The sequence below is a fragment of the Anser brachyrhynchus genome, assembly GCF_964034855.1.
Source record: "Anser brachyrhynchus genome assembly, chromosome: 12".
NCBI lineage: Eukaryota > Metazoa > Chordata > Aves > Anseriformes > Anatidae > Anser > Anser brachyrhynchus.
In genome coordinates this window covers 18633293-18658790 of record NC_137707.1, presented here as the reverse complement: position 1 = coordinate 18658790, position 25498 = coordinate 18633293, and the positions used below count along the sequence as shown (strand labels likewise).

The 25498-nt window shown below is 39.2% G+C and overlaps 1 protein-coding gene across 2 annotated transcripts in view; it reads right to left on the bottom strand.

Moving 5' to 3' along the window:
• LOC308176705 (uncharacterized protein) overlaps positions 1 to 25498 on the bottom strand; it is a 139778-nt gene that overhangs the window by 108883 nt on the left and 5397 nt on the right. The window contains exons 2-4 of one of the 2 annotated variants that reach the window (XM_080552789.1): positions 10839 to 10954; positions 5752 to 5874; positions 1112 to 1225 (exon numbers count right to left, since the gene is read on the bottom strand). The exons of the other annotated variant lie outside the window; for it this stretch is intronic. The gene's annotated coding sequence lies outside the window, so the exon portion shown is untranslated. The remainder of the gene's footprint in view (positions 1 to 1111; positions 1226 to 5751; positions 5875 to 10838; positions 10955 to 25498) is intronic. 2 annotated transcript variants of the gene reach the window in all.

Here is a 25498-nt window from a genome sequence, read left to right as displayed (position 1 = left end):
GCTTGCGTTACTGTTCTCAGCTGCAGTTTAGGAATTAAAAACTAGTTGTTCAGAGCAGTGGGATTACAGAGCAAGGTATTCTTCATTTTTTGTTTACAGAAGTAAAGACAGTGTAAATAACATATTTCTACGTGTATGAGCGTGTTTTATATATGCATTGCTGCAGTTTAAAACTTTCTTTACTTTTCAACACGAGCTTTCAGTTTCCTTTAATACATAACTGCCCAAGATTTCTTGTTAGGTTTCTGTTAAATACATATAACAGAAGGATGAAATAGACATTAGAAATCCCACTAAAACATTTATAAAAGACAAAGAAGCCATGGCAGTACAAGAAAATAGCTGTCACACAAGATCAAATGCATTTCCTTGCTTTATCCTGGCAGTGCCCCTGCAATGCAGTGGGGTACACTATGGACATGTCACAGATGCTCAACACCCAAGCTGGCAGCAAGGGAAAAAGGAAAAATGACTAAAAGATTGTGTGATAATCAAATTATGTCCTTACAACATATATACTAAAACACACATCTGCTACACACAAAGCCATCCTTAAGAGCGCAGTGCAGTTTCAAACAACAGCATTTTCTTAATGAAAACACACTGACTACAATCTCTGTAGGCTGAGGATTTCCTCCTCCGTCCTGCAATGTACCCCAGTGCCAGAGGAGAAAATGGTCTGTGTCACGTGCTATAACCAGCTGATATTCCAACGGAGAACAACCCGTAACATCTCTGGAAATATCACCAATGGAAAAGCATAGCTGAAAACATCCTTACCTATTACTTCATATGAATAATAAATTTATATGAATAAGAAATCTAGGAATCAAGCCTGATTTCTCAAATACATAGACACAGAACACAGCGGTTTTGCTGAATCATTGCACTCGATTCTTAAATGTGCCTTTTATAGAGGCATTATTCCCAAGTACATGCGGCTTAACCTTATTTTTGAAATTCCACGTTTCTCTATACCATCCCTGGAGTATTACACAGCTTAATTAGAATCAAAATAAAATGTATCACTTTTTCAGCCAGGTGGAAAATGTCAAAGACCTAAAGGATTTAATTTTGATACATTTAAAAAAAAGAAGACTGAAATACTTACTTATGCCTACTGTTTTCTAAAGATGATTTGCTGAAAAATGTATTAAAAGCAGCAAGTCAATTATGATCAAGCTCAGACAAATGATAAGAGAAATCCATTCTTGTAACTCTTCACCTAAAAAGAAACAAATAAAAAGAAAACACCAGAAAGTAAACTGATCAAAGGAAAGAGGAAAAAAAGTGCAATGGGAGAAAAATTAAATACTAACAGTTTTTAATCTTATTAATTTTAAAACCTTATTATTTTTTTTTTTGCATTTCCCCAATGAATCTCAACAAGAATACAGAGGCTAAATTCTGTGTAAGTGAAAACAAAAAAGACTTTATATCAATAAAAATAAACAATCACATATTAAACAGTCTTTTTCCTAAAGGTTAAATGTTTGTATGAAGAAAAGTAAAGTAAAAATTCTTGGGCACAGTGCCTCACTTTGCTGCAGGAGTTCTCTCCCGTTTGCCAACAGCCACCTGACACAGTCCCTCACACCTCCATCAGCCAGCTAAGCAGTGCAGGCGTTCGCTGAGAAGCAACTCCGTGCTTCCATAATCTGCCAGAAGCTAAACCAGAAGCCTTGGTTTACACTGTGATCCACTGGAACTTTTCCCTGCCTTCAGGATGCAAGGTGACTTGCTTTAGGCTGGAGAAGAGAGGACATTTAGCCTGGTCCAGCTGATCTCTAGGAAAAATGTAAAAAAGGCTGTAGACTTGCAGTATAGCAATCTGTAGAGGACATGTCTTACACTCTTAGAGAGAATAGGAGCAACAAGAAAATGTCAGTGAGCTCTCTATGCCACAAAGTCCCAGAAAAACACAAGTCCATGAGCAAGACCATTACAAAGACAATGTGAGTTAATCTCACTAAATCTGCAGCCAACTCACTTTAGCATCACTAGTTGAAAGTCTTATTTTTTTTATAAGCCCCTAACTTAGAAACCATTTATGACTACTGTAAATGTCATAACAAGTTTTAAAATATGAGCAGCTGCAAAAATTTACACCAGCCACAGCCCAAGCTCAAAAAGGTGTTTTTGTTTTGTTTTGTTTTTTTAAGTTTTAATCTAATTTTCATATAGACTCAATAAAAGAGATGACAAAACATGGAATCCATTACTTGTATTTAATGATTTATAAAGTCTGATGACCTAGAGAACTAAAACTGAGCTTGTTTTGCCCAGAAAAATCATCTCACATGCGAAGAAGACAGAAAAAGTGCAATCTTTAATCACCTGCATTACTGGTTTCAGTTAAGAACACAAAATTGGTTTAATCTTACACAAGTTATGTAGTTCCAGCCTGAATCCTTACAAATATAGATGTTTGAAATTGCCTACTCTCCTTTGAATGAACCTGTTGATTTTTTTAAAGTAAAATCTGAATTACTCGAGTATTACATTATGTTGAATGTTGATTTCTTTAAAGAAAAGAATTCATCGACATTCATTGACGTTTTCTTGTTGCTCCTGTTCTCTATGACAGTGTATGACACATCCTTTACAAACTGGTATACTACAACTCTATAGACTTTTTTTCTTTATTTTATTTCATTTTTATTTACAGAAAACAGGCTGGAAAAAAGGAGAAATGCACACCAGCCCAGTCCCTTCTCCAAAAGCAGTCCATGTGTGGTTCCGGGCCAGGAGTTCATCTAATTTAAAAGGTCAATATTGCAAAAAGTTTTTAAAAGAAACACAAAAGATTTTTAATTGCTTAAGGAACCATAAGCACTTCAGCATTGATACTGCCAGTCTTCTAGATGCTAAAACACAGTTTGGACTCAATCTTTGATACATGTTACACCATGTTGGGGATTAGGAATTAAGTTCCAGGGTTGCATATAGCATAATATTAAATCACACACAATGCACTATGAGCAATCCTCTGCTGGCCCAATCTACTGAAATGATTTATGCACAGAAATTTTAACTGTACAGCTGGGAGACTGCTGCACATTTGCACCTTCACAAAGAACCCCTGTCAAGCAAGTCACCAGTATAAATGCCATTTGGGCAGGTTTTAGACTGGCGTGAGATTTAGAGTTTCGAAATAAACCCACCTTCTTTCAATATGAAAGGACGACCAACATATTATATGGAAAGTATGCAGTTTCTTATGCACAAACATATAAATACATTTTATGGCAGTCACATAACAAAAAAAGAACCACCAGCATTAAATAAAAGACCTGCCACACTGCAACCTGTTGTTACTCCTCAGAGTGATTAAAATACGACTTCACCATGTTGAAGTGTCTCTCCTCCCCCTCGCACCAGCAAACCCTTTCTTCTTCGGTATTTGTTATACATTCTCATTTATATTATCTGTCTAGCTGTCTGTCCTTAGATTGTAATCTGCTTAGAACAGGCACTTTCCCTTCTTGACCATTCAGCAAGCACTGCAGTTGGTGGTACCATGGACAAATATTAAATGAAGCTCTCTGAAAAGAGAAAACTGTAAGAGGGAATTCTATTGTGTAAAACAAACGTTCCCACGGAAGAGAGCTAAGGTACATGACTGAACTAGTCTTTACTCAAAAGACTATTCAAAATATTGAAATGCTCCTCTGCATGTTGTTTGCTTGCACATAGACAGAGATGGCATGTTTTTGTGGGCCTCATTCGGACAGCCTTCAGGAGCACAAGCTTCTGCTGAAATTTTGACAGGAAACATGACTCGTGTAATTGTTTTCGGAAATTTAATCAGTGCTGTTAAAAATAAGTCAATGCCAGAAATGGGAGTTGCTTAGCAATTCCTCCTTAAAAAGCAGGTTATATACCAGGGAAAAGATTTTAAGCAAACCATATTTCATCTTGCAAATGGAACAGTGCATGAATGAAAAACAGGGGCTACAGGCTGACAGTATCTCTAGAGCACCTGCTTGCTGCCCTGCTGTAAATTTAAGTAACCTTGCAGCATGCAGTAACTTTGAAATTAGAACCTGTCAAAGAGACTTTCTATATTATTTGTTTCAGTGCCTGCAAGTTTTGCCTTTCTGTTGGAGGGGAATCTCCACCTAGTTTTATAAAATTTGAAACAAAAAAAATTCCTCGAAGCCTCAGTTCAGTGGCAAAACAATTCCACAATTAAAAATCTCCTGGAAAAAAAAAACAAAAACAAAAAACAAAACAAACAAACAACAACAACAAAAACCACATGAGATGTATTCAGGTACAGCTGTGAAAAGAGTTTGCACAATTTGCTGCGAAGCTCCACTCAAACCCCCTCCAATCCAGTACCCTTTTGCCCTCAGCATCCACCTTCTCCCCTGTTGAAATCAAGAATGCAGAGTGGATATTGAAATTAACTAGTACAGTAAGTGAACTGCAGAATTAGTGCCAGTCTAGCAAATTAAACAAGGGAATAACCTAAATTTTTTTTCCATTTTTCCTTTTTTATTACCAACAAATTAGAGGGCTCCAGTAGATTTTATCAAATACTGAGCTCCCCACTCTCTTTCTCAAACTGCATAAATGCCTTGAACTCCCAAAAGAACATCGCCATTCCTTAGCCCCATGTAGTTCTCTTTCATTTACCCACTTCCACAGCACCATTTTCAAAGACTTATTTTAGCCAAAGGGAACAAAAGTGGAAATCCTGAAAGGAGATCTGCAGATTTTTCCAGAATTTTTACTCTGCCCCCTCCACCAACTGTCCACAAGACCTCAGCTCCCCTGCTGAGATATCCTTTATGGATGACTCCTAAGGCACTTAAAGATTAAAACAAAGGAAGAGCTTTACAAGTCTTCCGCTGCAATGCCAGCCACAATAGTTTAGTCGCACTCTCTGAACACAAAAGAGAAGCCTACCCTTACCTTTGAAGTTGTAAGCCTCAGTCAAATTCCAGAAAACAGCAGACAGGCATGACAACGTATTATATAATTTATTTTGTGAACTACACAGAGACACGCACATACTACGTGATCTGATCGCACACGTGAAGTACAAAAAAAAACAGTTATCAGTTACCAGATTGAACATGTTTTCTTTAAAAAGTAGTGCTAAACCAACCAAAGTTGATAAACAGCCTGATGGAACAACACCGTAAACATTCAGAAGAATAAGGAAAGCGTCTCTTTAATGCATAAGCCGTTCAGAATTGAGCCCCAAGTGCTGCGCAACGCTAACTACAATAGGCAGCCTGCAGGCTGCTTCAGAACTGCACAGGCACTGAATGCAAAAAAGAGCCACAGTGCTGCTGCGGTGGCATCGGCTCCAATTCGAGCACAATAAGAGGGCAGAGCACAGCCTTCTTCACTTGCATCACAAAAGGAAGAGACCAGACATCGCAAATTTTGTGTGCATGCCCTCAAACTGATGCTTAACAACACAAAACTTTTTACACATAAACTCCAAACCTCTAATTGATGTACACAACTGGCTAATTTATCACATTCTTCCTTCCTCACAGTATCACTTGCTTTGCTTTCAAATAACGCTTAATTTCCAACCACTCCCAAGGCACAATTTAACCTAAATAAATCCATTCAGGTATGCTTCTGTCATCAGTTATTTTTCAGACTACTAAATTGTAACTATTTATTATTGCTTTGAATTTTGTGCATAGATATGAGATTAACTGGTGATACAAATAAAAGGCCAGTTTCAGTGATAGTTTTATTCTTGCTAGAACTAAAAGCTCTTACCCAAGCAGCTTCTCTACAACTCTGGAACAAGACCATAACCTGCCTGTATCAGTAATTCTGGTATCTTCAGAAGAGGCCATCACGGGTACCTGCTCTGTTTTGATGCATCCCCCCTGGAGCACTCTGCACATACGGAAAAAAAAATAGATTTAGAAAGATGGCAAGTCCGACCACATATGGAGTTGATCCTATGCGTTGTGCCTCTGTGCAAACTCCTTCAGGATCAGGAAATAGCTTGCAATGTCATAAAATGCAGATCTCACTATAAAGCTGACAAGTAAAGACAAACAATGGAACTTCTTTTACCAAGTCTAACCTATGCTATACAAAAGCAAGCAAGCCTTTCCTTTTCCCTTTCCCTTTCCTAAACCTTCAGAAAAACTCATCTTTATGAAAGAACAAGGCATAGCTGACTTTTAAGAAGGAAGCAAGACCACTCGAAACAGGAGTTCTGGAAGAGCTGAGATATAGCCTGCTGGATATGCCTGAGCATTAATTTGCAGAGAATCCCGTATCCTATTTTGCAACATGTTTAAGAAGAAAAGGCATATCAGTAACATCAGTGACAGGATATCTGAATGCGACAAACTATCCTATGGGATGATAGCTTGATATAACCACACGTATTTTCTAAAGCTAAAAAGCGTATTTTGACCATTTATTCTGAATACTTGGATAAAAAAGGACACAGGCTTTCACTCAGTAATGTCTCTCTTGAGCTCTCTAGATTTGAGATGCATTAGAACATGTGTCTCGAGAAAATTACAGTGTTTAAATCAAGACTTCAAGTGACAGAGAACCTACTGGGGCAAGATGTTCCAATGGTTAATTACACTATGTTCATTATGGTACATAGGGCAAAACCACTCTGCTCAGGAGACATATTAAAGTCACTAGAGGACAACAACCTAATCTGCTAGCTCCAATTTACTTTGTGAAAGAAATTCAGGCTAAAAAGACAAGGCATACACATGCTTTCTTAAAGCAGGAAGTGCCATGGCATGCTCCACACCAAGTGGAACCTCCTCGTCTCCTTAATTAGGGCCAGTAGATCATCCATCTCTGCTGAAATCCTGTCCGTTGCTGTATAACCCAATGCGAAGTCTCAAGTTTGAAAAGACTGCAGAGTTCATCATTTCAGCCTGGAATAGGCAAGGGAAAATATGCAAACAAACGCTTTCCATCTAAAAATATTGAACAGCATGCAAAATAATAATCTAATAACCTAATGCAATGGAAATGCTTAAGAGTTGAAACGCAGCAGCTTTTTAGTAACACAAACTGTCTAGGACAAGAAGAGATTAATATTTTATCCCAACTGAATTTCATGAGGAATTTTGATAAGAATGTAATTTCCCAAGCTGACTTGCAAGCCAGGCCTGTGAGGAGGTGTAACACCCCTGCTTGTATGTGAAGCAGCCTCAAATCTATAATTATCGCACATGTCCAAGAGTTTAGTTTTACATATCATCCAAAGTCAGCACTCCAGCTGTACACTGGCTCATAACGCTATTCTTGGCATTGTTTATAAACACAGTACCATTTATTTTTGTCTTGAGCATCTCCTAAATGCTTTGCACAGGACACTTATCCTAAGGGACATTCCATATGAATATGCTCATCTTGTAAAATCTGGCAAGATTACATGAGAATGGCACACAGGATATACTAGACAAAAAGAAAATTAAACTGGCTGGGTAAAATACCTATTCAGACTTTTTCATCTTTGGTTTCTACACACATTGTGTATGCAATATACATTAACAGTGAAACTCATCAATGAAACTGCACTGTGTTCACAATATAAGTTTAAACACTGTAGGATTACCATCATTTAACCTAACAGAATACTGCAATGCCTGTACTGAAGCCTTTCTACACTTTAGGACATTCACATTGACATATGTTCATCCATGAAGATATACAAATACATTCTTACATTTCTTTAAGAGTAATTAATTCTAAAAAGCTTTTAGAGCACATTGTAGGGTATTCAGCACAACACTACCATCACCGCAGTAACATGATGCTAAGCACTGCACTGGCACCAAATCACTCCATTGGATCAATATTGTTCAAAGAATTTTTAAGAGGAAAACCTCACAAGGATCATGTAACTGCAATCTTCAGCCTGCACATCTGTCAGATAGACCACAACTCTTTGCACCAGTTCCTTCTTATCCTCTTCTCACTCACTAGTAATGCTTCAAGATCATTAATCACCCCTTGATGTTCTCACGGTATTACCACCCTGGGACAAATCACCATAACCCCCCCCCCCCCCCCCCCCAAAAAAAACCCAAACAAACCAGCCTCCAACAGCTCAGCACCAGCACGGCTCTACTGACCAAGCAGAGAGAACTGCAAGAATGGTGCTTTTGAACACATTTTTCAGTCTAATGAGGATTCTGGCAGAGCAGAATGAACTAGTGTGATGGTTTTCTCCAAAACTGAGATCGTAAGTGAGCTGCCTACCATTATGCAACAGGACTGGCATCTTCTAGCACACAGTGAGTGAGCAGATGATAGATAAAATGCAGTCAGGGTACCAGGCAAAGGGCTCATGACGCATGACACTAGCTATTGTGAGATGGAAACTTGCTGTGTGCTTGCAGCGGATCTGGAGGAATTCGTAATGCCATCTGACCTGTCAATGCACCAGTGCTGAACTGCAATCCACTGCCTAACAATCTGCAGAGCAGGGATATAGATGCTTTACACTGGGGTAACTACACTGATACATCCCATACCAGTTCTAATGTCTACCACACTGGGTCATAGTTTATGTAAAATAAATAAATAGATAAATCCCAAACAAGCCTGTGTGAGCAACCCATATACAGGATGCCATCCACTCAGTGTCAAACACACCAAACACGAAGCCATTACATGCTCTTTCTGTACAAGTATGTTCTGTTTACATATTCAGTTTTGCACAGAGGTCTAAAATGCTAATTTCTTGGCTAGCAAAATTGTCAGAAGAGTGTTGACTTCATAAAACAATCTATGAGGTATCTGGAATTTCCTATATATACAAGGCAGAAAAGCAAAGTCATCTTGTATTCTAGATTCATCCAAGATTTCCAGGTATCCAGATAATGTATCTCTAGAAACATCAGACATGCTCAGATACATCTTGTTCCAGGTATTCTGAATATATGCAGCAAATCCAGTGCACCTGCAGCACACAGCATTTCCATACACAATCAGCTTGTTGATAGCGATTCATGTTTAACGTCCTAAACACAAACAAGGTTTTATTCTAAAAGGAGATAACTAGGCCACCCTTGCTCACTGGAGGAATGATCCTTCTCAGCCACTTTTTCAAAGACAAGTTACATGGAGAACACGTTATTTTGAAGAAGGCTATACACTAAAATCAAATTACACGCACACCTCTGTCTTTTGCACAGGTAACAGCATCAGGGTTGACGTCTTCTCTGTAAACTGAAGCACCAGTGCACTGGAAGAGGAACTGCGCCACCACTGTACAGACAGACTGCGCTTTGTGAGGCACGCAAATAATACTGTGAGCATAGACAGCAAGGATCTGCCTTCTAACATAAGCTGTCTGATCTTAAGAAGCCTGTCCTAATGCTGCAGAAAACATCCTCTGGCCTCACTGGTCCCAGAGAAGCAACGCTTCAAATTCCTTTGGACACACTGTGGGAACCTCAGTAATAAAATATGGATGGGAAAGCCAGAGTTCAACTTTGGAGTTGGAAGTCCCAGGATCTTAGATTTAAAAAGAAATATCTTTGCAAGAGACATGTGAAAGGTAGATGCAAACTTGCCTTGCACACTGGAGATATTTAACAGGAATAAAATATTAACATCTGATAGTGATGCAATCTGTAATATTGCATATCAAACTTAGACAATATATTCCTGGATATCCCATAAATTCACAGACAGTGCAATGACAATAGGCAATTTTGCAAAGCTGCTGAGTTTCTGCTGAGCACAGGATATCTGCATTAAATAAAGCTATGAATCAAAATCTAGTTTAAAAAGCATTTTGGTTAGTTCATTTCCTTCCACCAGAAAGTAATTATTATCTAGCGTTCTCCCACACTTATCCAAGTACATAATGAAAGAGAAGCTATAGCGCAGATTTGGAGTTTAGAAGTTCTGCATGAACTACAATTTAAAACAAATCTGATCTCAGTATTTATCTAAATAAGAAAATTGTATATATTTCTTTAACATGTATAAGCTAATAAACTACCTTCCACTGCAGAGTTATCTATTTAGTGAACTGAAAGGACAGATTAAAAAAAAAAAAAAAAAAACACACCCAGATTGGGATAGAGATCTCAATTTACTAATTCAAAATATAAAACATTACAATTACAACTATTAACCTCTTAACTACATAGAGGTGGTGCATCAAGTTTGAATTAGATGCCTATATTGAACAGGAAGCCAAAGTAAACACAGCGTGTCATTTTAATGTGCTTACTTAGACCTGTATAATTTTCACACTTCAAAATAACTACAAAACAGACATCTCTAATGGAAAAAAAAAAAAAACTGCCTCAGATCCAGCCATCACATATAAATTCAAAGACTGAAAAAAACATTCATTTGAATTGCTGCTTTACAAGTGGCCAGTAAGGCACTTTGTGAAAATTACTGGTTTTCAAATGATATTTAAGTCTTACTTCGAGAGGAAAAACTCTTTCAAAGAATAATAGTTTTTTTTTATTTTTTTTATTCTATCTTCAATGGTCAGATTTCCATAATATGAACTGCTTGATAGTCACTTTCCCTTTAAATTATTTTTTAACCATACAGGCAGTCACATCTGATTTCTGATTCTCCTTACCTTACTTTTCCTTTCAATTACTTCAGTTCTTAATACGAACAATAAGAGTGCTCATTGCATGTCCTCTGTGGGACTCCTGGAACTTAGATACTCAATAGACAGGTGCATAGATAAGGATTCAAAGTCTTTGTTCCACTGTCCAGACAGAATATGTTTAATCTTTTTTTCTACCTTTTCTATGCCATTTAAACTTTAACCTAGTAGTAACTTTTACTGCCTTGATTCACAATTCAAAGGTATAAAGATGAAAAGTCCTTGCCTTGGAACGTAGCTTGAAAACTTCATTCTTAGTCTGTATTTCTTTTGAACTTCTTCTTGTGGTTTTTGTCTTTATTTTTCCAGGGTGCCAACTTTACCACATAGGACTTTCCAAACCTAACAGCAGGGCAACCCAGAAGGAAGAAAAGTAGAGCAAATTTGTCCAGAATCAGATCACCTTAATGGAAAATATTTAAATTACTGACCAGGGTTGATTAAGAGGGTAATCGGTCCATTCTTCCCCTATCTTTTCAAATATGCCAGTAGTGACAGACTCCTGTAAACATACACATCAGTGTACGAAACATGGGACAAAGACCTAATATAAAGGATCCACACCGTGTACAACACATCATGATCAACTGCACAGAAATAATTTACAGTAGCAAGCATGATATAAAAGTAAAGTATCTGGGTACTTAAAAGTATACCCTTTACAATAGATGAGGTAGCTGTTAAAGAATATTTGGTTCCTATGCAGATAAACATACAAATTTATGGAAGATTCGCATCTTCGAGATAAGGAGAGGAAAAAAAAAAAGGTATCTTCCTGGAACAGGAGAGGTGGTGCTGCTGCACGTCCTGCTGATTTAGTAATCCACCAAGCTGCTGAGCAAGGAGCCAAAGGCATGGGAACACGTGCTGATCTGGTGCCCTACCCTGAGGGGACTAGCCTCCGACAGAAGGGCAGGACACCAACCTGCTCAATTTGCCACAGCTCATCTGTGAGAGCCCATCACGCTGTTTCAAACTTTGTATGGGAGCCATCCTATGAAATAAAAGGTTTCTCTGATTCTTCAAATGTAACGTCTTTCACCTCTTTCTTGGTTTAAGGGAGAAAAAAAAAGGCAAAGTCAGAAGTGGTGTATAATGCCCATTATCTGAACTGCTTTTCAAAGCTATTAACCAGAAAAGCTCACTTTTGTAGCTGCTTTAAGACCTTCTAACTAGACTGTCAGTCAGCTATGAAAAGCAGCATTGCCTGCCCACTGCTAAGAAAAACACCAGCAAGGCCAGGAGGATGCTCCGTGCCTCTCCGGCATCACTCCCCAGAGACCAATTACCATATCCTGCAGTCAGGCTGGGTGAAGAGCAGTCTGCTCTGCTGGGCAGGGCCTCGTTCAGGTGACCACATAAAAATAAAGCCAGCTTTATATAGCCAAAGCCACGTGATTGCATGTCCCCTGGAATAAGACAACCTCCAGAGATGGTGATCCAGTTTGGCTGCAGAATTTTCCAGGGCCCTACAACAATCAAAGCCTGGGATGGATTATTTTAATCCAGATAACACAAACAGCATTTGCTTATTTACTTATTTGGCAAGGATTTTAATGAGCACAAGGCCAAAAGAGGTAGCTGTGTCTATCTAGCACCCTTTACTTATCATATTAGGAAATCATATCCTATTCTTCCTCTTTAGGGAACTGCCATTAAATCTAAAAAAGTATATTGTGACATCTAGCCCAATATTGCTTAGCATCTTTATTTAAACTCCTACTTTGAGAATAAGAACTGAAAGTCAGTAAGTAATTGCTTCAAGAAAACAGCCATTGCTTATCGATGCTAGCACATCATTCAAATTACTTCCGAGTTACTAGAGCACTTTTCTTTACTGAAGTTATCTGTTTCAGTTAAAGGGAGATCAAGCGAATGCCCCCTTCAACAAGGTGAAAGCCATCAGGAAGACAGGACTACAGCATTGCTATCAGATAGCAATGTGATTACCAACATAAATCCTGAAGCTATAAAAAGCATTTAAAGTAATTATGTAAAGAATATGCCCTCACACTCTACCATTTAAAAACCATTTAACTTACCATTTAAATTTACTAACAGATGTAAACTCTTTTCAAACACAAAACTGATGTCCATCACTGCATTATCCAGGCTGTTAAAGAAATTTCAATTTTAATTTATAGAGCTATGCAGACTTCTAAAGTGCTTCATTCACCATTTAAGTCTAGATTTATAACCAGAAATTAAAAAAAAAAAAAAAAAAGAAAGAAAGAAGAGAAAAAGAAAAAAGAAAGGGCATATATATACTATACTTACCAAATCTGGGAAAAAAAAAAAAAAAGCCAAGGAGTAGCACTGGAGAAGTCTGAGGCAGTATTATAACTAGCTTAAAAACCAAAAGACCTAAATAAAATGTTTTTAAAATAGTTCAGATTAGGAGTTAACTCTAAGTTACCTCTGTCTTCACTAAGAGGAGGTGAATCAAATGTTTCTAAAGGAAGGGAGGGGCCCTCGGAGTCTGTTTTGACCTCCTTTTTCTTGGACCCTGTTCTTCAAATACCCAATGAGCAAATAATGCTTGGTGACCTAAAGACATTCCAAACACTTCTGCTTTAATATTGCTCCTCTTACTGCCCTTCCTGGCTATTTCTTATTTTTAGGACTCCTCTAGATAAGTACTAGGAACAAAAGTAAGTTATTTGGAATAGAAAATAACAAGAAATTGTCAAAAGAATGAGAGAGAGAGAAAAAAAAAGAAGTGGTAAAGACATGTCTGTGACTCATAAACCAAACAGGCACAATATCTCCTATGCAACTTACAAACACTGGTATTACTTCATTTGTAACGTTCAACTTCAGCTTGACCCAAAAAAGCAGCTCTTAGGTCTACCAACTAACATATGGTCCTCACAGACTGTACCAAAAGTGGGGCCTTAACATTTCTCATTTAGAGTTGCACGATTACCCGAGAAACATAGAAGATTATACAAGAGAATCAAATTCTGGAAGAAGTCTGCAGAGGCATTTTCCCTGGTTTAGGATGTATATAAAGAAGGCCTGACAGGTTTTAAGTTCTGTTATCTGCTTGATTCATACCTCAAAAATATTTTAGGTATGTTAAGCCTATTCTTCCCTGGTTTTCCTGCATGATTTACAGGTGATGTATTTTGAAATATAAGAGTTTAACAAAGACTTCTCTCTCAAATATTACCTAAAGATATGCTTAGATATTTGATGCACAAATAAGACTCAAAGAAATCCACAAGATTCAGATTTTAAATCACTTATTCCCTTTGGCATACTCAATCTTCATTTTTGTTATGTGCCTGCTGGCACAAATTCTTTAATTCTCTAGCTGTCACACACTGCTTCAACACCACCTCAAATTCTAATACAAAAGTAAAGTCAGTAACAAATAATCCTTGCAGGATTTTTTTTCTTCATAAAGAAAGAATAAAAGAAAGAAACCCATTTTTAACTCTATCGGACTCATTTGGAAATAAACTTTTTTTTTTTTTACTTAAAAGTTGCTTATGGGGGAAGAGGAAAAAAAAGAAGGAAATGCATGAAGTTGGTTTCTATGCAATTTATGAAGATTTTTTCCCTCATTCTTAATGAAGTAGAGAAATTCTGCATGTTCACTCCATGATCTAAGTCGGTCAAGGAAAACGGCCACTTCTAAAGTAAACATGACCATTGTAGTAATTTTAAACTGTATAAATAGAAGCAATAACTTAAATCAAGTAGTCAAACTATAAAAATAATTCTAAAAGCATAAATACTTGTTTGTATTTACAGTCAGACTTGCCTATGTCTTTTTTTCCCTTCAAATAAATGTGTCTTTAGTGTTCTTGAGACAATTAGAAATAACTGTATTGGAATTGCAGTATGGCACACTGTGTCTAACAATAAGTTAATTATATTTCATTGCAAGTGTTCATTAGATCAAAAATGCTTCCTTTACTCTTCTTATGAAAGTAAAAAACATAATCATAACTAATATATTTCCCCCTGTATTCATCCAAATACTAAAGACTAATATCTCAGGCACAAACATGACTGTCTTGAATACAGAGCAAGTCTAAAGTGGCAGTCAATAGATCGATTATTTAGTAAAGCTGGGATACAGATATGTTCCCTACAGCTTGCAAAACTGTCACCAGCGATATTGATTCTGCAGATTCCTTTGAACAGGTTCATGTTCACTCCAGCTTCATCTATGACTTTCCGCAGGTTTTGTTGCTACAGGCAATAAACTCACAAAACGTCCCAGCTGGACCAGGCGAAAGAGCTATGTCCTGTACTCTTAATTCAGAGGCAGATACTCAGCCTCTTACAGTCTATTCTCAAAGGTATAACAATCATAGTTGCCTTGTAAGTTTACAACTATTACTACGTTTTCTTATTACTGTAACCTGTGCATCATGTTAGCACACAGGGCAAAAGTGTCGCTCAGGGCTTAATATGTTGAGCACCAACACAAACAGAAGAAAAAAAAAAGATGACTTCTCTATTAAAAATAGCATGCAAGACAGCCAGACAATGACCAGCTTAATTTCTCAATCAATTTCTCCAAAAACCCCTTCACAAAACCTGCACGACGCAAGAGGAATGAAAACTGTACCTTAACCGCAGACTGATTTACAATCCCTACACATGCAACAGAACTGCCGTGGGTAGTTATGAGAGCACTTTCAAGGACAATCATTCATCCATATTTACCAGCTTGCTGAAACTACGTTAAAAAAAGAGAGGCTATTACAGAGGATTGTGAAGTAAGGCATCTAAAAGAGACTGCAGATTTTATACTGTTAACCTGGTTAAACTGGGAGAGAATTGTATGCCAAGATATTTTAATCTACCTGGAAGGAATCACTGACCCGGAGAATTACAGCACTTGAAAAAGAGGACAGCAGAAGGTACTGCTTCTTTGGTGACCTATACATCAAAAGCAGTTATACCTCTGTAGCGTATAAGATATTAACCAGGCACGATATACCACAATCCATAAACTGCAAACTGTGGGAAGGGTAAACAAAAGGAGATACATACTGCCTTTACGTTTCCCCCGAGCATCCACAACTGCGCACCAGCTACTGGGACAGAGGACCTTTGGTCTGAAGTTGTGATTCATTACATATATTGCTATGCCCTTAGTGAATGCTGAAACCAGGTGAAAATGTTCTTACCATCTGCTGTGGTCACCATTCCTTGTCAGAGGGTACTCGCCTGATGTAACATGACTCACGAGCATCACCAACGCGGCCATCGGTTCGAGCGATGTGTGGTTCATGATCCCAACAGGCCAGACTACGTCGGGGAGCACCTGGACAGGTAGCCAGGTCCAGGATGAAGGGGAAATTTCCCTTCACTAAGACAATGCAGATCACCCAGGCTCAGTAGGGGTGTGCTTTTTTAGCCAAGTTCCAGCCTGATGCATTAAGGCTGCCAGCTGCGGAGGGAGCAGCTCCCTGCCTGGCACTGCAGCTCGGTGCTGCCCCGCTCTCACAGTTGCAGCCAACGTCTCGAACACAGAAAGTAGTGGAAGAAAGTCAAAGGCGAAGGACATCCTTGCCTTGGGCAGCTTCTGGTGGGGTGGCATTCAAATAAAGCATATGGAAAATTGTAGAACAGTTGGACAGAGGTTATAAACTGATGCCTGAAATTAAATTTCTCCACTACTACAACATGATAGTCCCAAAGAACCCTATTGACTGCCTTCTCTGAACCTAATGGTAGGAGGCAGCAGTTTTTATTCTCCTGGTTAACGTGATCAATGTGTTTAATGGTTATTAAACTTTATAAATGGTAGCTGCTCTTGGAGTAAAGCCAGACTGGTCAGTGTGGGTGAGTGCTGGAAGGGCTAGGGAGAGACAGCTTGCTAAGACCTTCACTAGTATTTTACCGACCGGTTTACTTAAAGATATTTCTCAGCAAGGCCTTTGGATAAAAGAGTTGAAACAGCTGAAATAAAAGAGAAAAAATACACAGAACCTGCACCCAATTCTGGACAGTCCCTGAAGTTTCTAGAACTTCTGTTTTTCTCTGTTTCCTGCTTATTTTTTCACATTAGTGGAAGCATTAGTGATGGGTTTTAGGTATCCTCTCAAGGTGAACTGCTCTGTTAAAATGGCCTTCTGAATCCCTTCCATGATATTGTAGGTCTAGAAAGCATATGCAATTGGCATTCCTCAGTTATGTCCTGCTCATAGAAACTGTACTGAGACCAAATTGCTTTGTACACAGAAGAATTTCTGTTGGCCTCAACAGCCTCTCCTGAAGCTGACTGACTATCTCGGCCTTCTAGGGCCTGACTGAAGCTGAGTCCCAGGTAGACTGTGGTGGGCTTTGGTTTACATCCATCAAAAATTTGCATAGACACCTTCCGTTTAGTTTAGAGCCACCTTCCCATCCTGAAGTTTTTAACTTTGTTATTTTTCTCCCCCAGACTCGTACTATGGCTATCACTACTGCTCACTCACTCTTCAGCCTCTTTTTACATCAGAACAGGCCCCAGCATTTCTATCTGAAACACCCCACACCTACAGTAAAGATGCTTTCGCTGAGGGGATGTGCCAGCTGATGCATTGGCTTGAATCTGGGGATTTGTCTGGATCTTTGCCCAATGCTGCATGTCCCAAAAGCAGGGTGATGCTTTTTAAACATGTGCTCAACAACAAGTACAAAACAAAATATTCTTGCAGATATGGATTTACACTTATCTGCCATCTGCAGAGTAAGTCAGGGAAATGAACTGTACTGGGGATCTATTCAGACAAATCAGTTGGTGCAGAAAATAAACATTTAGTTTTGCTGCATACAGAAAGCATTCAGGCTGTCCTGGGGCTGTTTCCAGGCACAACTCAAAGCGTTATCTTGAGTACAGTGAGACTGTTTCCACTTGGATGTCCAATTCTGGTGGGCACCCCCGTCTGGCTGGGTAGGAACTCACTGTTTGAGGATAAACGTGCTTCCCAGGGGCCTCAGTCAGTGACTGGCAGCAGAAAGCCCAGCACTGGCCACGCCAGCCACAGCCTGGAAAGATCCTACAGAGAAAACTACACGGCTTTAGCCCACTGCATTCCTCAGGCAAGTAATGCAAAGAAAGTGCTTCCTGTTTTGGGGAGAGTTATTTGGGTATGAAGCTCTACTACTGTACCAGTGAGAATCAGATTCCTGAAGAATGAAGAGCACGTGCAGTAACGTGCCCAGGAAGCTATTGGAAGCTGCTGCACACAAACAGAAGAACAAAAGGGTCAGTCACCACCACACGGCCCACACCACTTCAAACACCACCACAGCAGCTGTTTGAACAGAAACCTGACACCAGACGCTCCCCAGGACTGTTTGCAGGAGGAACTTTGAATTCCTAGAAAACTGGCATAAGCGATACTCAGAGGCTTTCAATAGTGCAGTTCCCAAATGTCAGGAAACTAACAGTTTTCTGGAAAAGTAAAGAGGCCAAACTTTCAATTTTTGCCAAGTATTAAATAAATATCTTTGCTAGGAACAACCGATCTGCTGCTTCACAAATTAGTGAAAAATATGAATCATTATATTGTATTTCTAGTTATGTTCACCGGACTCTCACAGCTGTATTACTTGATTGTATTACAGCATAAAGTGACTGGAGACACCTTGGCCCCGCAGCCTTTCTTGCTATTCATGCTGCCAGCACACAAGACCCTTACCCAGGGGAAGACATATACCAACAGAGCTCTAACAACCAACCTCCTCTGTTAAATCTAAAAGGATGTCAAACAGCACAGCAAAATGCAGCATCTCAAGAATCAAAGCCATGACATCTCACAACTGGTGCCACATGTCCCCTCCAAAACACGGCCATCATCCTTCCCTGCTTGGCTTCAGAAATGTAGCAGGATGTTTCTGTAACACGGTAGTGTCAAAATAAACCTGTTTTGTTTGTTTTTCTGCAGGATGACCACAAATAATGAACAATGGTCAGGATTCTTCTGAGACAGTCAATTTCCATTTTAGAAGGTTGTATTTATAGAGGAAGGTTTTGTTAATTATGTCTTTTTTTGATCCAATCTTTATTCTTTGGCCATTTTTCATATGGCCATGATGTGAAATATTAAGGACAGAAATACTTAATACATTTCTTCACAGTAATTAACAAGGAAAAGAAGATGCTACAAAAGCAGTTGAAACAAGCAATTCTTTAAAACTAAGAAAAAAGTCCCTGGACACAGCAGTGAGAATAAAGCTAATCTTAAAGAAATATTCTGAAACTTCTAGACTCCTAAAAACATAAAACAATTAGAGATGAGAGAATACCAGAAGTATAGATTTAAAAAAAAAAATGTGTAAAGGCTTAAGCAAAGAGGATGAAGAAAGGTAAAACATCAAAAACTAAGTCAACCTCAAAGAAGACACCCAAGATGAAGAACAGAAATTTTAGAGCTTATGTAAGAGTTAGTAAATGTTCTTCTAAAGAACTGTTTTGTAACTTTAAGGAAGCTTTGCCCATTTTGCTAGAAGCCTTTTATGTGATACTACATTATTAAGGGCCAACAAGAGAATTACTGTAAAAGCTAATCTTCCTCTCACTTGAAAAGTTAATCTACCATAGTGTGTCCTTTAAAACTATTACAACCTTAGGTCCCTTTATGAAAGCTCAAAAAGGCAAGACTGAAAATAATACTCCACAGCCTCTGTTGCAGGGTGCATAAAAGAATAAACAGGGCATGTTTAAATCTACTAACTCTAACCAACTTAAGAGAGACAGTCTAAGACCTTAATTAACCCAGCTTCACAATTTTTATTAGTGTTTTCTTAATAAAAGTGTTAAAGAAACTAAGAAAGCCACAAAATAAAAGCTAGTTCCATGCAATAAAAAATAGTTGTGTTTAACTTCAAATGCTCTCCCTCTATGTTTGCATTACAAATGGTACACTGTTCAGTTCAGGTGCTGGTGTTGCATTCATTTACTTTTCAGTTTGCTTTTTATATGCTTAGTGATTTTAAAGTATATCTAGCACTGCTTTCACTGAACTCACATGGAGTAGAATCCTATGTAACCAAAGTTGAATTTAAAAAAAAAAAAAAAAAGTTATTTGACAAAACCAGAATGGCAACACTATTTCAGGATAGCCACACAGAATAAACACCAAAACACCACAAGAACAGCCCTCCCGACTCTAAAACGACTGTTTAGCTCCAACAGGGATGGCATAAACATAGAGCAGGAGGCACTGCCCATATGGGATGAGGTCTTGCTGGCAGAACTGACGCCGTGCAGCGAGGGGAAGAGCAGGGTAAGACCAGTGGTGCTGGAAGGGCACCCCACAGAGACTGTACACCTCTCTAGCAGGCCCCTGGACTACTTCGACTTGCAGGAATTAGACTACTTGTAAAGATGAACAACTGGCTACAACCACATCCCCTTTGTGCTTAGACTGGGAGAAGAGAGGTTTTATTTGTTTAGGGGTTTTCACCAACCTTTGAATACCTGCTGGAGCAACAGTTATTCCTGAAAACACAGTGTTTGAAGATGCAGTAACAGCTGTGTGTTAGACAGTCATACTTTAAAGTGAAAGCTGGTATTTTTTTTTAACTCAAAACATAATCCCCACAAGTAACGGAGCTCTCTGAATTAAAAAGCTCCAGCGTTCCTCTCAGCTAGGAGTGTGTACCCGACTAGTGACTGCGGCTGCAATGGTGCGCACGTGCATGCACACACACAAGTTCGTATGGCAGGGGAAAAGAGCTCATAATTGGGTCCTACTGATTCAGTGTGTGAGCTTTTCCAACCTTGAGCAAGATCTCCACAGGAGATACCCACCACAGAGCCAGATCTGTGGACTTCTGCACCACAAAAGTAGTGGTTCTTTGCTGCTTAACAGAACTCAGTGAGATTAAGATAAAATGCTTCCTCTCTACATGGTTCTTTTAGCAAATCAATGATTTTGCATGTGACAATAGACTGTTAAGCCATTTATTTCTTCTTGCTATTTCTTTTGGTAAATGAAAAGAATTATTTTAATATTAAAAAACTATACTATTCATGAAAGCAATGAGAATACTGCAGTGGACAGCATCTTCTTAGAAGTTAATATATGCAGTTAGTGAACAAACTAGTAGCTGAATATACTCTCCCTTTAAAAAAGAACACCAAGAAGATTGCCTTATTTCCACCTCACAGTTACTCCCCAGCACTGCATGTAAGGCTCCTTTTCACAACAGGATCAAGACGTGTCCCCTTGAAGACCCTAGTAAGCAATACGATGTGCCATATTTCAAAAGAAAATTTACGTGGTCTATAAAACAACAGAAAAGGCATTCCAACTCCTTCAAGCAGTGACAACACACTGCAAAAACTTGGATGTCCTAGCAGAAAGGCCAGAGGGAGCAGCTAGCCCAGACACTGCAATTTGGAGATTCTGCCCCCCTGCATGTGAACAGGAAACCTCCCTCCTGCCACCTGCAACTGCAGCACCATCTTAAAGGTCTTTGAAGCGGAGTCCAACAAATTGAGATGGCTGACAGGTAACAGAACAAGGTTTCCAACATGAACAAGCTTTGAGAGGGACATGAGAAGCAGTAAATAAGGTTTGTAAAAGCAGCCTTAACGTACTGTGGTGTTACTGCTGCATATGAAACAACAAGGTTAGCTCTGAAGGCAGGCTAACCAACAAAAGCAACACATAGCAGCTGCTGGCAAAACTCACAACTTCACAGAACAACTAGAATGAAACTCCCAGCTTGTACTGTTTGCACTGCATAGATGAAAATGGATGAAGACAAACAAATCCATATTCACAAAGCATACTTGGGGCATGACCAACAACCAAACCTAAACCACTTTTCACCCTGATAGATAATCAACATTGCAAGTTAAAAATATATAAATTGATATCAAAGTGTTATAATTATTACAACCTTCCTCATCCAAGGTTGCTATGTTGCCTAGTTTAAAAACCCCAAATAGTATTTCTAGTTTGTTAAAATCTGCTTGATTTCAGGAAACAGAAGTGGTGTATGTTTTAGAAGAAAACTTGATAAAACAATGCAATTATTGACGGATTTGTTTTTCTGTTATCATGAAAAAGTTAATTCCTCAGTCTCACTATCTGGGAATACCATGCTCATCCCTGTGAATCTTAAGAGTGAAACATCCCCTTTTCCAGTAAGGACACGGATTTGTGACAAGTTGCATGGCAATATCAAAAGACTGAAACATTAACTCAAATAAATGACACCAAAAAAAAAAAAAGATAATTCTCTTAATTTTATGACACTCTACATCAAGTATATCACCTTAATTTGCACTTATTTTGTGTGCATTACTGAAAAAAAAAATACAGCATGGTATTAGCAAAGAGAAAGATGATTGTATTTTTCCAAAAAAAATTTTACATAAAGAACGAAGAGATAAGTGTTTATGGAACTGAAGAGTTACATGGAAACCATATCACCAACAGAGTTTACCATCTTCTAAATTAGCCTGAATTTAATTCAGACACTGTGATAGTAAGACAATCTACCTACTCAGCTACCAAGAGAATGATACTAATGGAATTAGCTGGACAATCTGGACACAGATATATTTTAGAGGCTGTTTCACAGAGCGGTCACCCAGTACTAAAGCCTCATGAACTAATTTTGTTAAGAGATTTCAGTGCTCGAGTTTACAGAGGGCTGTGTCACATGAGAAAGTCTCCTGGGAAACTTGGCCTTAGGAAGGAGAATGTCAGTAGGTGAAGATTGCTAAAGCTGTGCAACTCAAGGCAACATGCTGACAGCATAAACTGTTAGTGAAGCATACTTGGAACAAACCACATTAAAAAAAAAAAGACCTCAAATTGCATGATGATGGTCATTAGATAACTTTAATTTGTTAACTCTCGTATCAGAAACGCAGGCTAACACACAATCTTAACCTTCCTCAGTAGTTTTACAAATACACATGGCACTGGTGTTAAGCAGTGCAAATAGGATGGTCTAAAGATTTTTCAGAATGGTTCCCGAAAGTCAATATGGAAAAAAGGAGGAAAGCAAGCAAGCGAACACAAAAACCCCACCAGTTCATTTTAGTTGTTAGAAGACAGTTATAAAACTCACACAGAAAATTAGAAAAGCTGTAGGACATACTTTATGAAAAAAAAAAAAAAGTCTGACAGAATCAGTAGGGGATGTCTGTAACTAATGAGAAAATGTAGGCAAGCTAGAGAGGCAGATCAGGTCAGAAATGCCAGATATGATGGAAGAATTGTATGATGTGACAGTGGAGACCCTGGAGACAACAGACAAAGACAGAAAAAGCAGAGAAAGAGACAGCGCTCAAGAGATGGTGCGGAGAGAGAGAAAAGAGCAGGTTTTCTAGCAGAGGGGGGGGGGTGGTGAAATCTGAGGACCCAGGGAGAGCCAATATATAAGAACCCAAAACTGTTTGCCAAGCCTATTTACACTGATTTAATCATGCAGAGTTGACAGATCTCAAACTAGGAGCATAGTGGGGAGGGAGCACTGAAGATAAGAACAGGCAAGAAGATGGATGGTAGATTGCTTAAGTTTTTGAAAGTGCTTTTGCTAAAGCAGTTTTAAAGAAAGGTGGCCACCATATGCAGCAGAGATCTTGTGAAGGATGAAAGGAAGAAAGAGCGAAGCTACAGATCATGCTGATGCCAAACAGACAATGAACATGGAGAAAGCAGCCTCGGAAAAGCTAGAGAAAACACTAAATCCAAAAGAGAAGGATAAGAAAGGCCACCCAAGAACATGAGGAATCAAAGTACTAAAGAACAGCAGATTAGAGGACTGAAAAGAAACTGTAGATCAGTGGTAAGAAGCAGAGAAATCTTATTTTATAAACTGTGCAACCTGAAGGGCAAACAGGCAATACAGGGCTGGAAACAAAAAAAAGTTATAATACTGTGCAAGAAGGACGTCAAAGTAGCATTTAGAATGTCCATGAAACAGCTCTGTCAAGGGTTCCAACAATAAATTATTAAAAAGTTATTTTAAAAAGGGGCTGTCGTCATCTAATATAATTAGACGGATGAACAACATTATCATCAGGACAAGGAAAGTAATACTTGCTTGATTCTCCACCTATTCATTTCTTATTAATGGGGAAGCACCAAATATTCAGCTTGTCTTCTGGACTTCAAATGCGCAGTTTTCCTCGTAGATAGTAGCATGCCAGCAGAAGTCTTACAGCTACTAATTAAAACAGAACCAAAACTCGTATTAGAATAGGGGATACAAACTGTATTCCCCTTCACTGCACTCTTCAGCACCAAAGAAACACTGCTGTTTAATCAACATTTGGCCAAACCAACCGCACAATACGAACACTAACAAGCTAAAAAGCCAACCCCAAACTCCCCATGTTCATCAGCTCTTACTGTGCAGATCCCAGCTTTGGAAAGAAAAGAGGCTTAATCCGTGTAGGGTCAGAAAGTCCCAGGATTAAATGGGAGAAAGGAAATATTTGTGCTCTAGAGAAGTTAACATTTGCAGCAATGCAGCTGAAATGGAAGTGTCTCTCATCAACCAAAATGAATTACAGAAAGTAAGCAGTTGGAGCTATTTTAAAAACGTGTAAAAAACAGGACCGCAGGGGGAAAAAAAGTTAGGTGAATTATATTGTGAATCATGTTAAATTGTTCTTAAACATTTGAAGGAGAAAGGAGAAAATTAGAAAAATGAGAACTATGTACAACTGCTCTTATTGTGAAATGTCACTCCTTTTATGTAACAAAACCATCGTGACAGTGCTACTATAAGAAGGAAGAAACAAAAAAAATCACACAAGAGGTAAAGGAAGGCAGTCTTAAAGTCTGCTTATCAGATGACTTTTGAGCAACAAGTTTTTACAGAATTGAAGCAATTAAATACAAAGATACTTTTAGTAGAACTCAAAAGCATCAAAGTGGAGTGATTCCACCACCCTTGCTCCTGCTATCGGTACTTCTGTCCTCGTAAGGAAGAAATCCTCGGAGTGAGCAAGGTCACTGCATCAGGTATCCCCTGAATCACGAAGCTTCCCCCCAGAAAATCTGAAATAATGATTCAGAGGCAACTTACGCATTAGTAACTGCAGTGAACACAAGATCGTACAGGGCAGAACTTCCAGACAAGAAGCTTTGGACAGCCACAGGGCAGTGCTACCTGGGAAGGACATAGGGCACGCGGCCATCGTGCCTCTGCAAGCCGTGTGGCAAGGCTGATGACAGAGGGAGCTGGCAGCTGCTTGGCCAGGATTCTGACTAGCTCCTCTCCCTCGCCCAGCCTTACACCACTGAGTGTTCCTCCTCGACACAGATGAGAAGAATCACAGAATCGTCTAGGTTGGAAGAGACCTCCAAGATCATCTAGTCCAACCTCTGTCCTAACACTAACAAGTCCTCCACTAAACCATATCGCTAAGTTCAACATCTAAACATCTCTTAAAGACCTCCAGGGATGGCGACTCAACCACTTCCCTGGGCAGCCCATTCCAATGCCTAACAACCCTTTCAGTAAAGAAGTTCTTCCTAACATCCAACCTAAACCTCCCCTGGCACAACTTTAGCCCATTCCCCCTCGTCCTGTCACCAGGCACGTGGGAGAATAGACCAACCCCCACCTCTCTACAGCCTCCTTTAAGGTACCTGTAGAGAGCGATAAGGTCGCCCCTGAGCCTCCTCTTCTCCAGGCTGAACAACCCCAGCTCCCTCAGCCGCTCCTCCTAAGACTTGTTCTCCAGACCCCTCACCAGCTTCGTTGCCCTTCTCTGGACTCTCTCGAGCACCTCCATGTCCTTCTTGTAGTGAGGGGCCCAAAACTGAACACAGTACTCGAGGTGCGGCCTCACCAGAGCCGAGTACAGGGGGACAATCACCTCCCTAGACCTGCTGGCCACACTGCTTCTTATACAGGCCAGGATGCTGTTGGCCTTCTTGGCCACCTGAGCACACT